This window comes from Micromys minutus (genome assembly GCF_963924665.1).
Source record: "Micromys minutus genome assembly, chromosome: X".
Classification (NCBI taxonomy): Eukaryota; Metazoa; Chordata; class Mammalia; order Rodentia; family Muridae; genus Micromys; species Micromys minutus.
The window spans coordinates 56,366,738-56,382,004 of record NC_137970.1 but is presented as its reverse complement, the minus strand read 5'-3'; the positions used below and the strand labels follow the sequence as shown (position 1 = coordinate 56,382,004).

Below are 15,267 nucleotides of genomic sequence, written 5' to 3'. Positions count from 1 at the left end.
CCTACACAGCCCCAGAGGCCATGGACTGGCTCTCGAGCTCCTACTTAGAGTTCTGGTTCAGAATTAATTCCACAGAGTTCCAGGTCTGCATCAAGGGTTGATTTTTGGGTGGCTTTGAGTTTTCAGTTAATGCCACGTGGGCAGGAAATAGAGCATGGGGGTTTGAGTTAATCAGTCAGTGGAACCAGAGATAGAAGAAAAGGAGGGTGGAAAAGGCAGTTCTGAAGGAGTAGGAGAGGAAGCTGGCTTGGAGGGGGCCAAAAGGAGGAGGGTCAGCATGGTCATCGGGTCAAAGTTAGTGGAGTCCTTGGAATGAGTACATTTTTCCACAGCAATGTGTTTTTCATTTAGTCACAGGATTTGGAAGGTGGTAAAAGATTGACAGAGAGAAGGTCAGTAACAGAAGATAGCCTGCATGTAAAGAACTGCAGACAAGTTGCAATTGTTCTATATGAAGTTCTTTAAATCTCTAAGAATGTTAAACACTACCATTTTCAGGTCACTCGACTCTTATTATTCATTTTGTTTGTGGACAGACAGTGTACTCAAGGAAAATGATGTTTGATATCTTCCCCAAAATCAAATGCTTTGAGGTTATACAAAAGGCAGTAAAGTGAGAATCTTTAGTTAGGTGAGATTTGGTGGTACTCATTAAGAATGCTGTTGAGTTACCTGGTAAGAACAAGAAAAACATCCCTGTGTCCCTCAGGTTTCCTTCTAAAACTGTGGACAGCCGACTGCCATTAGGTTTTGTTAAGAGAACAAATCAACAACCAGAGTAACCCCTGACCTCTTTTAGGATTTCCCGAATGGATAGTCAGCGAATCCTGGAGACAAAGGTCTGCTGTTAGGTACAAACACTGCAACGGCGTAGCAATCCCAGAGCAATCGACCTGTCTCAGGTGTGGGCACCAGAATCTTAGATTGGGGAGAGAAAGAGAGGAGTGTGGTTTAAGGGAGGCATGGAGGTGTTGAAGTTGCCCATTAGGCGAAAGGTATTAATTAGGTATGGCCGCACAGCAGGGTCCAATGAAAAACACCAGCTCACCTGAAGAAAGAAGTGTTCTTTTAAGGTTCTTTAGGAGGTGAGAGACAGGGCCAACAAGGTGAACCACAAAGTAGGTAAAGATCCCTTGACATTATCGAATTAGGTTGAAAGGCCCCACATGCTCTGCTACTGGGTTAGGCCAGGTGCTTGGAAAGTCCTTAGCACACTCCCAGGTAAACTTTCAGATGGAGATGTGTGCAGAATAGTTGACCTGGTTAATATGACCTGTGCACCATGACATGTGGGATACATGGGCATGGTAAATGCATGACATGTGAGACAGGACAGTGGTAATGCTGCCTGTGACCCAATGCTAGAGAAGCAGGATGCATTTTTAGTCCTGCTTAATAAGCAAAGCCTTGTTATCTGGAAGGCCTCTTTTTTTTCCCTAGGAGGAAAGAGTTTCTGCCTATTTGAGGTAGTAATACAGTGTTTTATTTTAATTTATTGAAGAACTGTAGTTTTGATTATCATTTCCTTAATAATTAGTGGTAGCACTTTTTTTTTTTTTAATTACTGGTGTTGTCCTGTGGCCTTTTTCACTGGGCATAACATGATTTCATCACCATGTTAGAGATGAGACTATCGTGTCCTGGTAACTATGACAACTAATTGAGCTAAATAATGTTGTGATAGTTAGGTCTGTAGTAATATAATGGAGGTGTTATCACTCTTTAGAAGAAGGGGTTTGGGGAAGGGTCACAAAATCTTCACAGAGATTCTGCCCAGTATTCCCTTCTACTACTCTCCTAACTGCAGGTAGCCTGGAGAGGTGCTAGAATATACAGGAAGTGGAAAGTTGACTGAATGGGGAATTCTATGGTGTATCTTACATGAGCTAGTCATCTGTAATGAAGTGAGACTCTGGTATTTGGGGGGTCACTTATGCTCATTTTGGTCACTCTTCACCCATATTCACCAATAACTTGATTACTTCACCAGGGTTTGGTTTTGCTGAAGTCCTAAATTTAATGTATTCTTGGTGTCTTGTCTGAAGTAAATGTTGGTTTACATCTCCCTAGGTAAAGATAATGCAACATTTTACTGCTCTTTTGTATACTTTCCTTGAAAAATATCCTTTCCAATAACTTGACCTTTAAAAAAATTAATTTATGTTTGCCGTTGCGTTATTTCAGTTTCTTAATGTTGTCTGCATATTAATCATTCTCCATGTGTATAGCTTGCAGATATTTACTCCAACCTTTTATGTTATCTCATCGTTCAGTGATGTTTTCTTTCTTGTTGAGTGCTTTTTACTTTTATTTAACAGCATTTAAGATTATTTGCTTTGTTGGTGGTATTTTGTTCCGATAGTTTCACAGATCTGTCTCCTCCTAACTTTGTGTAAAACATAGGACTAGCTTTCATTGTGATTCTGTAAATGAAGAACCCAAAATCACTATGGCTAAGATATTACATAATTTTTAAATGATTAGAGTAAGAATTCGGGTTGTTTTTCATTTACATCGCATGATCGTATTGTTTTTCCTTGTAGTATAATCAGGAAAAGGGAAAAGCAATAGTTTGTTTTGAGCATGAGTCTCTAGGTTTTTATTCTCTTTTTTCTCTCTCCTTTCTTTTCTTTCTTTCTTTTTTTGTAGAAACATGGTTTTTAATTTTATTCCTTTGTGGTTTTGATAGGCTTGTATAATGAACAAGTGGAATGATGAAGTTGGTTAGGTGTCTGTTCATTGAAGTTTGGAAGGATAATGAAGTCTATCTACTCTTATCCAGACACCTGAAAACAAACCTGGAGGAGTCGGTAACTGGAAGATCCACTTAATTGGGTACATTGTCTGACTATAAGAACCACTGAAATATGTATGTTGGCATGGTGGGGTCTAAGGGCTTATTAAAAGTTGGACATGTTTATTCTCTACCCACTCAAAATCTCCAGAAAGAAACCTGGAAAGTATATTCTTAAGATATGCCTCATGTGATTCTTATGATGATGTAATGTTGCTGAATACTCTCCTGGCTTTACTGATTGGGATCCACTGATCAGTTTACTGCCTGGCATTAATTAAACCAAGTTAATCTCAACAAAACTTTTCCGAAATGGTTAATAGAACTATGAAGCCTTCTTCAATTTATTTACAGTTATAATGGTGTTCTTCTTAATATTTTTCACTTTCATAGGGACACTGATATTTTCTTAATATATTATGTTACAGATAACCATCAGGAAAATAGTCAGAAAGGAAAAACATTAAAACATAAAATCATATGAACTAGAAGCACAGGTGTGTGTACCTCTGTGAGTTCGAGGTCATCCTGATGAACTTAGTGAGTTCCAGGATAATCAGGGCTGCATAATAATGTGACCCTATTTTTAAAAAATCATAGATTTGGCTTGGGATATAGCTCAGTTGGTAGAGTGCTTACCTATCAGGAGCAAAGCCATTGGTTTGTGTTCAAATGAAATAAAGATTTATTTAATATGCTTGAAGGAGCAGTGGGCTTGATAGTAACAAAATTGCAAGTACTTCCTGTGTCCTTTATATACATGTTATTAGAACATGATTTTCTGTGTTGAACCACACTCATACTTCTTTAATAAATCCAGATTGATCATAGTGATCAATATATACTGAACATGCTTAGTTCCATTTCTCTATGATTAGATTAAATAATTTTATGTGTTCATAAAAGTTACTCAACATGTATGAAACCATTTTGTCCTTATCTGGTATGGGTTTCAGATAATACTGGCCTCAGAAAACAAATCAGAGTGTTTTACTCTCTGCTCAATGTTTTCTAAATGTTGAGAAGAATTGATGTTATTTCTTTCTAAATGTTTGAATGAATTCACTGCTGACCCCATGTCTAGGCTGTTGTTTTCCTTCGGTGGGGGGGAGTATTATAAATTCCATTATTGCTTCTTATTGGTCAGTTTAGATTTTCTTATTTCTTTTTAATTCATCATGGTTGGTGTATATGGTTTTCAAAATTATTTATTTCTTCTCCCATTTCCAAATCGCTCATATTAATCCCTTATGATTTGTATGTTTATTTCTGGAAGTTTCTAGGAATAGTCCCAGTGTCAGTTCAGCTCTAGTGATGATCAGCCTTTATCTTAATGAAGGGAGCAAGTGTAAAAGGGAGAAATCACATGACAAGACAAGAAGCTATAGAGAAAAGTGGCAATTTTAGTACAAGCAAAATAGGTCTAAGTTCAGGCAATTTAATGAGAGGAACTATCTTAACACTGTCAATTTGAAGCTATTTGTGTTTTAAATATATTGTCAGAGTAATTACCACTATTTTGTCTTCCACCTGGGACTTTGAGACAAGTGACAGAATGGCAAGATAATTTCCTGGTACATGCATATTTTATTAAATTGAACTGCTTGTTGTATATTATAACTGATATTTCATATTTATTGCAGAAAATTTCCCATTCACAAATGAGAACACAGCTAACTCATACCTATGATAAAGCTTTGAGAATTTAAGTACATTTTACAAGATGAAGTTCTCATTTCTACCACTTTATGAATGAGGCTGAAATTGTTTAAAGCATAATATACAAGGCTCTTTGTGGCACACTTGTCTCCATTATGCAAGGACCCAGTAGGAAGGCCTTCAGGATTCCATGAAGATGTGCAGACTGTGCTCTTGGACTTCAGGGCTGTGAACTAAATCAATATTGGTTTTCGTTACATAGAGAAAACCAGACAGAGAACAACAAAAATCTATAAAATGGATTGGTAGTAAAAGAAAGAAGAGTTTAAGGCAAACAGCTATCAAGGTTCAAATTTATTGTACAGAATCTTGGGTCATACATAGATTTTAGTGGAAGGAAATGTAATGAAGCTTTAACTGCATCCTGATGATACTGTCAAGAAAACAAATCATATTCTTTCCGTAGTCAAAATGATCCATGGGCATCTTGTTCTATAGTGTGGCTGAAATGTAAATAAGAAACACTTTGGCCATACTTATTTCTGGGTTGTTGTTGTTTTTTTTTTTTTTTTTTTTTTTTTTTCTTATTGAGCCTGGTGTGTTTGTGGAGTGTGTGTGTGTGTGTGTGTGTGTGTGTGTGTGTGTGTGTATGTAGGATTTTTTAAAATTTATTTTGTTTATATGAGTACTTTATAGCTGTCTTCAGATACACCAGAAGAGGGCACCAGATCTCATTACAGAAGGTCGTGAGCCACCATGTGGTTGCTGGGAATTGAACTCAGGACCTCTGGAAGACCTCTTAACCGCTGAGCCATCTCTCCAGCCGCCGGGATTTCTTATTTAATCATTTTAGTGCTGCTAAGAGGTAGTCTTGATCACATCATTATAGGATAAAGAAAGTAAGTCTTAGAAATTAAGTCACTTGCCCACAATTAGAAGAGAAGTAGCTAAGATTTAAATTTAGGATAGATTCCCATTAATTTTCATTTAAGAGAAAATTGCAATATATATATGAATGGGGGAGGGAGGGAGGGAGAGAAGTTATAGGGCTAAATATTTGGGGGGCTTTATTATTGTTCTAGTTTTCTAGATGTCTTATACATGTGGAAGATCAATAATCATAACCCCCCCTTATTTTGCTGTTTCAATAAGCTTTATTTTTTTCTTGGTCTAAGACTTGGGAGAGGCTCCAGGGGGGTTACAAAGCGGCCTAGTGGCTTTAGAGGTTCATTCGGGTGGAGGTCCTGAGGCTGCTGGTGCAGCAGAGGAGGGAGCCCCTTGGAAGGCACAGAGGCCTCCTAGTCCTGCTTGAGAGTGAGACACTCAAAGAGATACTCGCCCAGAGATCCCTGGGGCACGCCAGTCTGCGCTGGCTGTGGCCCTGCCAGCCGACGGAGGTTGGTCAGGTGGTTGCTCATCTTCTTGGAGCTTCACCTCCTTATCCAGGAAGTGGCTTTCTAGAAAGTCAGAGATGCGGGACTGCGCGGGCAGAACCCAGAGCATGCAGATCCAAGAGGCCTGGTTCAGGTTCTTCTCCAGGGCCAAGGCAGCTTCTGTGGCCTCCTGAGTTTTACCCCATTCATTTTGAGATGGCTTCTGCACCTCTTGGAGGAATGCACGGCCCCAGGATCATTCTGCAACTTGAGAAGACGCTAGGCGCCCTCGCGCTTCTCCTCAGGCAATACACGGAAGAAGTGGCCTACGCCCTCCAAAGCCACGTCATCCTGATCGAAAAGAAGCCCAGAGAGAGGTAGGGTAGGAGGCCCGCAGGTGAAAGGTGACCAGGTGGTTCACGCCAGTTTCCACTTCGGTGGAATAATTATGACGAATCTGAGAGGTCATGGCTGATCAGGAATTCAGGGCAAACCGCGAAGTCGGTGCTGTCTGGTCCTAGGAGCCAAAGGCAGCAAAGAGATGGTCCCGGAGGCTGTGACTGGAGAGACTTGTAAGGCAGCTGGAAGCTAATAAGATGGGAGCCCCTGGGTCTGTTCCTTTCCAACACTGTTGAAGTAAGACACAGATCCATGGGTCCTCAAAGGCGCTGCTATTTCCCCCTTTTAACGTTAAAAAAAAAAAATCATGTAGCTTAGTCGGTCCGGTCCTCAGACTTACCATATCGCCCAGGATGACCGTGAAGTTCCGATATTCCTGCCTCCACCACTCAAGTGCTAGCATTATACCTGTATAACATTACACCCTATTTATGAGGTGCTGAGGAATGGACCAGGACTTTATACATGTTAGGGAAGCAGTTTACCAACTGAGCCATATCAGAAGCCACAATTCAGTCAGCTATGCAGTTAGAGGGTAAACAGCTGATATTTTATAGTTCTGGGTTACTAAACTGATGTTCAAGAGGTTTGATATATTAAATATATTTAAAACTTATATTTTTATTCATAATGTGTTTATTGGTGTGCTTGGCTTGGGACGCTCTGTCCTAGAAACCTGATGGACTGGGGCTGCTTGCCCCCTCCTCTCTCTCTTGCTACTTCCCCCTCTTCTGTTGCTCTTACTCTCTCCCCCATTCCCTTCCCCCCTCTCTCCACGTGCTCATGGCCAGCCTCTACTTCTCTCTTCTCTCTCTCTCTCTCTCTCTCTCTCTCTCTCTCTCTCTCTCTCTCTCTCTCTCTCTCTCTGCCCCTACTACCCTCTTAACTCCCCTCCCCATGCCCTGAATAAACTCTGTTCTATACTAAAAAAAAAAGAAGGAAGGAAGGAAGAAAAAAGAAAGAAAGAAAGAAAGAAAGAAAGAAACAAACAAACAAACCTGATGGATATCAAAACCACCCCATACCAGCAGCTTTTAGGTTCTTTTCTCAGAAATTTGAAGAATGAATTTCATAGACCCATAGAAATATAATTTTAGAAAGAAGTATTTTTATTATAGGGAGCTTAAGGGAAAACAAAACAAAGGAGAAGGAAGAGTCACCTTGAATGGTACCACGTGAGGCTTATTGCCCTAGACTTAATGAGGTTTCTCTGGAGGCAGTAATCAAGCTGGGAGTGAGCTGGTTGTTCTGGTTTTCCACTTCTCACTTCAGGTGTTCAGGTGCCTCACTGTCTCAGGAATGTTCTCAGGTCTGTTTCAAGAAAGGGGTAAAAGAAAGAGATAAGGAAATTACTGCCTTGGCTTCCTGGGTCTCTGGCCTGGTGCAGAGGCAGATGTCCTTGTTATCTGTCAAGGACAATCCCAGCTTCTAGCTAAGAAAGAAACCGATTTCCTTACTTTTTTTTTTCTTTAAATTAAAACTGCATAGGCATTTTGTGTCTTCTGTTCCCATCAAGTGAAGACAAAAAACCAACTCACTCAAATATGAAGGAAGAGAAGTCTCAAAATTTGTGGTGGTACAACCTCAATAAAGTTAAGATATTTATTCTGAAATGTATAGGTACAAACAAAGCAAGTCAAGTGTTGGCGAGAGTGTAACAAAATCAGTCTTTATTAACTGTTGGTGGAATTTTTTATTGAAGAGAGGGACATTAAACAGTGAATGGAATATGTCTATGTAGATTTTCTATGAAAAATTATATACATAATTTCAAAGGGGACTCTACTGATGATCACAGAAACATTTATTTGATGTAATGTGTCCGCCACCTTCACCATAGAAACTTACGTTTGCAGTTGATGGTGATTACCACAGAGACCCAAAACTGTTCAGGTTGCACAAACTAAAGGCATTTATTTTTTAAATTATTTTATTGGATATTTCAAATGTTATCCCTTCCCCGTCCCCGCTCACATCTCCCCTTCCCCTCAACTTGCCTCCAGGAAGGTGGCCCCTTTCCCAGTCACCCTCTCCACCTCAGTGCCTTAGTGTTCCCCTATACTGGGAAAATGAGATTTCACTGGACCAAAGGCCTCTCCTCCCATTGATACCAGACACTGCTATCCTCTGCTACATATGCACCTGGAGCCATGGGTCTCTCCATGTGTGCTCAATGGTTGGTGTTTTAGTCCATGGGAGCTGTGGAGGGTTGGTTGGTTGATAATGTTATTCTTCCCATGAGGTTGCAAACCCTTTCAGATGCTTCAGTCCTTTCTCTAGCTCCTTCATTGGGGTCCCCATGTTCAGTCTGATAGCTGCAAGCATCCTCATCTGTATCAGTATGGCTTTGGCAGAGCCTGAGGGAGACATCCATATCTGGTTTCTGCCAGTAAGCACTACTTGGCATCAGTAGTAGTGCTTGGGTTTTGTGGCTGCATATGGGGTGGATCCCCAGGTGAGGCAGTCTCTGGATGATCTTTTCTCCAATCCCTGCTCCTTTATTTGACCTTGTATTTCCTCCCACGAGTGCTTTATTCTCCCTTCTAAGAAGGACTGAGGCTTTCACCTTCAGGTCTTCCTTCCCTTTGAGCTTCATAAGTTCTATGAATTGTTTCTTGGATATTCAGACCTTTCTGGGGCTAGTATCTGCTTATCAGTGAGTGCAAAGACATTTATTTTTAAAATTAAGATATGAGAATCTCAGCGCGGCGGTTGAAATTCAAAAGTGGCGGGTGTGGCGGGTGGCCTGGCTTCAGCATTGTGTGGCGCAAGCCCATGAAAGGACACGGGTCTCTGGACACTGGCACCCTGTCTGCTACCTTTGCATCCCGTCCTGTGCCGACCACCGTGGACATGCAGGCGCAGAGGCCCCCTTTGTTGGAAGTGAAGAGGAACTTGGAGCTGAACACAACCCTGGTCAAGTCCTCCTCCGACTGCCCATGCCAGGAAGCAGGCTCAAGAGGGGCCCTGACCAGATGGAGGATGCCTTGGAGCCTGCAAAGAAACGAACACGAGGCCTGGGTGCAGTGACCAAAGTTGACACGTTCCGCACGAGAGGACCAGTCCTTAGCACTGTGTCACAGACCCAGGGCCACACTGCAGCTCAGAAAGGCCTTAAGAAGACAGGACCTCTTGGGTGTTCTACTGTTGGTACAGTGCTGAGGAACCAGAAGCCAGCTCCCGCTGCTCCTGCCCAGAAGCCTGGCACAACAACTGCTCCTATGGTGGTAGGGAAGAAGCCTGGTAAACGTCCTGCCTGGGACTTAAAGGATCAGTTGTGTGACCTCAATGAAACACTATCGGGAGAAGACTCAAACGCTAGACCGGGAGAACCAGGGGCTTCGGGAGCAACTCAGAGAGGTTCAGGAGCAGGCCACAACCCTGGGGTCAGAGTGGAACACCTTGGAGGGGGAAATGGCCAGTGTACGCACCCAGGCTGAGCAGGGCCAGCAGAAGTTGGAGACTCTGAGTGCCCGTGTCTTGGAGCTGGAGAAATGTCTGGGTACCAAGGAAAGGCTGGTTCAGGAGCTTCAGAAAGAGCGCCTGCAGTTGCAGGAGGAACGGAGCACACTGAGCACCCAGCTGGAGGAACAGGAGAGGAGGCTTCAGGCCTCAGAAGCAGCTCTATCAAGCAGCCAAGCAGAAGTGGTGTGTCTTCAGGAGAAGACTGCAGCCCAGGTGACATTACTGGCTTGAGCAAGGAGACCGGCTCCATGGGTTAGAGATGGAGCGCCGTCGAATCCACAACCAGCTGCAGGAACTGAAGGGCAATATCCGGGTATTCTGCCGGGTGCGCCCTGTCCTTGCAGGGGAATCCACACCATCTCCTGACTTCCTCGTATTTCCTCCTGGCCCTGCTGGACCCTCTGATCCTCCAACTCGCCTTAGCCTCTCACGGTCTGATGATCTGCGCTCTACCCTCACTGGGGTACCAGCACCCACTACCCGCCATGATTTCTCCTTTGATCCGGTGTTTCCACCAGGAAGCAAGCAGGAGCAAGTGTTTGAGGAGATCTCCATGCTTGTCCAGTCAGCACTGTGTGCATCTTTGCCTATGGACAGACAGGCAGTGGCAAGACCTTCACTATGGAGGGTGGGCCTAGGGGAGACCCCCAGTTGGAAGGGTTGATCCCTTGGGCCATGAGGAATCTGTTCTCTGTGGCCCAAGAGATGGGTAGCCAGGGCTGGACATACAGTTTTGTGGCAAGTTACATAGAGATCTACAATGAGACCGTCTGAGACCTGCTAGCTACGGGGACCTGCAAGGGACAAGGGGGCGAGTGCGAGATCCGTCGGGCAGGCCCAGGGAGTGAGGAGCTTACTGTCACCAATGCAAGATATGTCCCTGTTTCCTGTGAGAAAGAGGTGGGGGCTCTGCTCCATTTGGCCCATCAGAATCGGCTGTGGCCCGCACTGCCCAGAATGAGAGATCATCCCGCAGTCACAGCATGTTCCAGCTGCAGATTGCTGGAGAGCATGCTGCCCGGGGCCTGCAGTGTGGCGCCCCCCTCAACCTTGTGGACCTGGCTGGAAGTGAGCAGCTAGACCCTGGCTTAACCCTAGGCCCTGGGGAGCGTGATCGTCTTCGGGAAACACAGGTCATTAACAGCAGTCTGTCTACATTGGGACTGGTCATAATGGCCCTGAGCAGTAAGGAGTCCCATGTGCCTTACCGAAACAGCAAGCTTACCTACCTGCTGCAGAACTCTCTGGGTGGCAGTGCCAAGATGCTCATGTTTGTGAACATTTCTCCTCTGGAAGAAAATGTCTCCGAGTCTCTGAATTCTCTACGCTTTGCTTCCAAGGTGAACCAGTGTGTCATTGGCACTGCTCAGGCTAACAAGAAATGAAGATGGATTTGGAGCCTGGCTCCTCTGCAAGAGTGTTTGCATGTGTCTGTTGTGGTGTATATGTATTTGGTGAGGGTGGGTGGGGTTAGACATGATTTTATTGGGTGGACAACACTATGTATCCAACTATCAAATAAAGAAAATTTGTTGTAAAAAAAAAGATATAAGAATCGAACTCAGTGGGAGAGCACTTGCCATCTATGAACAATACTCATAGTTTGATCTGTAGCACTGCATTTAAATTTTTAAGTCTTTCCTTCGGATAGGAACATTTCTGAGTTTAAAATGTTGAGATGTGTGGGTGGTCCCATTGCTCAACTGGGGGCTGTGCCTATATACTGGAGGTGGTCTCTGCAGGTTCTATCTCCCCTTTGTTGCATATTTTGGCTAAAGTCATTTCATTGAGTCCTGGGAGCCGATCTCTTCCCTAGAGTCTGGAACTTTCTAAGTGGCTACCCCCAGTTTCCCTTTCCCCACTGCTACATGTTTCTATTCAATTATCTGACCCTCTGTACTTCTCTCCTGTCCCTTCCAATACCTGTTTCTATTCCCCCTTTTCCCTACTCCTCCTCTCTTCCTCCCAGGTCCTTCTGTCTACCTCCTGTAATTATTTGTTTCCCTTCTGTGTAGGACTGAAGCATCCACACTTTGGTCTTCCTTCTTTTTAAGTTCTATATGGTGTGTGAGTTGTATCATGGGTATTCTGAGCTTTGGGGCTAATATCCACTTATCAGTAAGGATGTGTGTGTTCTTTTGTGACTGGGTTACCTCACTCAGGATAATATTCTCTAGTTCTATCCATTTGCCTGTAAATTTCATAAAGTCTTTGTTTTCAATAGCCAAGTAGTACTCCATTGTGTAAATGTGCCACATTCTCTGTATTAATTCTTCTGTTGAGGGACATCTTGGTTCTTTCCAGTTTTTGGCTATTAAAAATATGGCTGCTATGAACATAGTGGAGCATATGCCCTTTTAGAACATCTTTCGGGTTTATGCCCAGGAGTGGTATAGCTGGGTCCTCAGGTAGTAGTACTATGTCCAATTTTCTGAGGACTCTCCAGACTGATTTCCAGAGTGGTTGTACCAGTTTGCAGTCCCACCAGCAATGGAGGAGTGTTCCTTTTTCTCCACATCCTCGCCAGCATCTTCTGTCATCTAAATTTTTGATCTTAGTCACTCTGAATGTTCCTGTCCAAAGGAAAGACAGATAAAAAATGGAAAGGCCATCCAGAGACCACCCCACCTAGGGACCAATCCCATCTGTAGACACCAAACTTCCACACTATTGCTGATGCCAAGAAGAGCTTGCCAATAGGAGCCTGGTATGGTGGTCCCCTGAGAGATTCTACTAGCACCTGACCAATACAGATGCAGATATTACCAGCCAACAATGAAAGAGCTAGTGGAAGGACTAAAAGAGCTGAAGGAGACTGCAACCCCATAGGAAGAACATTATTAATGGGAATACCAGAGCTCCCAGAAACGAAACCACCAACCAAAGATTGTTCATGGAAGGAGCCATGACTCCAGCTACATATGTAGCAGAGGATGGTCTTATCAATGGGAGCGGCAGTAGGCTTGATGCCCCAGTGTAGGGGATGCTAGAGGGGTGAAACAGGAGTGGATGAGTCGGTAGAGGAGCACCTCGTATAGGGAAACGGGAGGGGCAGAGGAGGTGTATAGGATGCGGGTTGTGGAGGGGTAACTTCGAAGGGGGCTATCACTTGAAATGCAAACAAATAAAATGATTAATAAAAAATTTAAACACACATTTACTAAAGTGAAAGCTTCATTCTGCATGCCTAAGCATCTGTGGAAACCTGGGAGTGTCTCAACTGGTCAGCTCCATTGTGTTGCTGTAGTTACATTATTTAAACAACCTTGGCTATTAAAAATATGGGGCACTAGGAACAATGCCTTATTTCAGAGTAACAGGTCTCAGTTTGCTACTAGCTCACAGAATATTGAACTATACTTGGGAACTGGTTACCGTGGGTCCTTATCTCTACCAATTCTATCTCCTAACACTTCAGGATATTTTCTTTGTTCCCATTAGTATGGCTTTACATAGTATACAGTATCTGCAACTATAAGCAAATGTATTATTGCTCATCTCATCTACTTAGTATTGGAAGTCATGATTTAAGCCATTCTTATGACCCAGTCACAGGAATCTGTTTATAACAATATAAAGAGGAAATAATAAAAAATTAAAAGACACTGTTAGGAATTTCTTTCCACCATAGACAGCAATAGATAGCCTTTTTATGGGTGTATATATAGGATGGAGCACAATGTGTTAGCTAAAAATTGAAACTGAAAAATGAAAAATAGAAGTATCATATGTTTAAGAATTGCCATTTATGGATATATAATCAAAACATTTGAAAACTGGCTCTAGAGACAGGGCTCAATGGCCAAGAGTACTTACTGTTCTCTTAGAGGATCCAAGTTGTTACCAGTACCCTTGATTTACAACTGTAATTCCAGCTCTCTGGAATATGAGACTCCTAGTTTTTGTGGGTACTTACACATCCATGCACACATAACAAAAACAACAGCAGTAGCAACAACAGCAACAATAATAAGTTTTTTAATGGATTTGAATGGAAAATCTCAAAGAGATATATCTGCCTTACATTATTCATTGCCGCATTTTTTTTGAAATAGCTAAAATATGGTAACTTAAATTTTATCAAGGGATGAATAAATAGAGAAAATATGGTATTTCTGTGTACATGAACTAACATTATATTGATTATGGGTATGTGTATAGAATATTATTCATCCCATATAAAAGGTAACCTTGCTACTTATAAGTGTATGACTAATGATGAAAAGTGTCATGATAAGTGAAGTAGGCTAGGCACAGAGTGACAAACACTACATAATTTTACTTACATAAATGATTTTTTTTCAAATAATCAAATGTGTCAGATTTAATGCTTTATACCTATAAACCCAGGACTCAGGAAATTGAGCAATGGGCATTGGGAGTTTCAGGCTCGCCTAGGCTATAATGTATGTATATCTATAAATGTTGATATAGAAAATATAGCATAATATGCTATTATGCAGAAAAGTTTAAGTTATGGTTTTATCTCTATATATGAAAGTACTACTAGTGGTTGACTTTTGGTGTTACATTTATAGGTTTTCAGGTAAGACTATACATGTATACATGCACATGCTATATGTATCTGTATATATATATGTGTGTGTGTGTCTCTAATCTATATATATTAGAGATAGATAGATACATACATACATACATACATACATAAATACATACATACAGATATGCTGAGAAGCAAGAAGGAGAATCTCACACATAGCCTGTGCCTGTCCTAGTGCTTCCTATGCAGTTCAGGCTACAATTCAGAGTGATTCTCTAATGATGGCATTACAGTGTAAGCCATTAAGCCTGGCTCTATATATGTGCATTTTAGTCCTAGGATGTTACTGAAGAATCTACCGCTAGTGGTTATATTGGGTATTAAAATTAAAGGTTTTCAGGTGAAGAAAGGGAAAACAGGAATTGATTTTTTATCCTTTTGTTTTTATTTGATTGTATTTCATATGAAGGGATTCTTGGAGGGCAGCACACTGATGATGCTTTTATTTTTTAATGTCACATAGGAAGCCTTCGACTTTCGGAATGCAACCTTTACACAAAATCAGCAGAATTATTGACAGTGTCCTTTACCTAAGCAAGAACTTTAGTTTTCAGTGTATTTCCTAAAAGGAAGTTGACCTGAGAGTCCAATAGAAAGACAATTTTGACTTCAATTTCAGTCTTCCTTAGGGGAGAATTCACCTTATCCTTTAATGTCCACTCGCTCTATTCCCTCTCTAAATGGGTCTTCGCAATTTTAATGCTAATTGATTTTTATTACCTTATTTATTTTCTTAGTTAAAATATGCTCTTAGGAGCTTTAAAAAGAACTGCACTTCTTTCATAAGCTTCTATTTAATAGGCATTGTCATAATAGGTCGCCTTTAGCATTGCTAATGCTTAGACCCCAGCACATTTCTAGCAAATAAAATCAGGTTTTATTTAGTTCAATTTAAAGAATGAATCAGCTTTGGATGTCCTCTAAATGAATTACAAATTAATTGGCTGAGTGTGTTCAGTGTTCTGTTCATTACTTCTTCCATTCTGATAGTAATGTAGGTTAACTCGCACTAGAGA

General features: G+C 41.8%; 1 protein-coding gene and 2 pseudogenes across 3 annotated transcripts in view; 2 read left to right on the top strand and 1 right to left on the bottom strand.

Annotated features, from left to right (window-relative positions):
• HDX (highly divergent homeobox) overlaps positions 1-15,267 on the top strand; it is a gene marked incomplete at both ends in the record, with an annotated part of 92,844 nt that overhangs the window by 32,437 nt on the left and 45,140 nt on the right. The gene's annotated exons all lie outside the window — the stretch shown is intronic.
• LOC308415791 (ferritin light chain 1-like) lies at positions 5,752-6,295 on the bottom strand (annotated as a pseudogene). The gene has a single exon. The product of its transcript is annotated as a ferritin light chain 1-like (transcript).
• On the top strand, positions 9,079-11,075 carry LOC308414788 (kinesin-like protein KIFC1; annotated as a pseudogene). Its single transcript has one exon. The product of its transcript is annotated as a kinesin-like protein KIFC1 (transcript).